At 54.6% G+C, this 207-nt stretch overlaps 1 non-coding gene across 1 annotated transcript; it reads left to right on the top strand.

The window, feature by feature from the left end:
* LOC118345175 lies at positions 1 to 147 on the top strand (the record flags this gene model as incomplete). The annotated part of the gene is made up of 1 exon (XR_004798796.1): positions 1 to 147. It is a non-coding gene; the product is annotated as a 5.8S ribosomal RNA (ribosomal RNA).
* Between the last annotated feature and the right edge of the window lie 60 nt (positions 148 to 207).

The raw sequence follows: 207 nt of genomic DNA, 5'->3' as shown, positions 1-207 counted from the left end.
CAACGGATATCTCGGCTCTCGCATCGATGAAGAACGTAGCGAAATGCGATACTTGGTGTGAATTGCAGAATCCCGCGAATCATCGAGTCTTTGAACGCAAGTAGCGCCCGAAGCCATTCGGCCGAGGGCACGTCTGCCTGGGTGTCACGCATCGTTGCCCCAACCCCAAACACTTCTTATGATGTGTGGGGTGCGGGGAAGACATTG

The sequence above is a fragment of the Juglans regia genome, unplaced genomic scaffold (genome assembly GCF_001411555.2).
Source record: "Juglans regia cultivar Chandler unplaced genomic scaffold, Walnut 2.0 Scaffold_16172, whole genome shotgun sequence".
Taxonomy (NCBI): Eukaryota; Viridiplantae; Streptophyta; class Magnoliopsida; order Fagales; family Juglandaceae; genus Juglans; species Juglans regia.
Note: the sequence above shows the minus strand (reverse complement) of the source record. Positions and strands in the feature narration are given on the sequence as shown.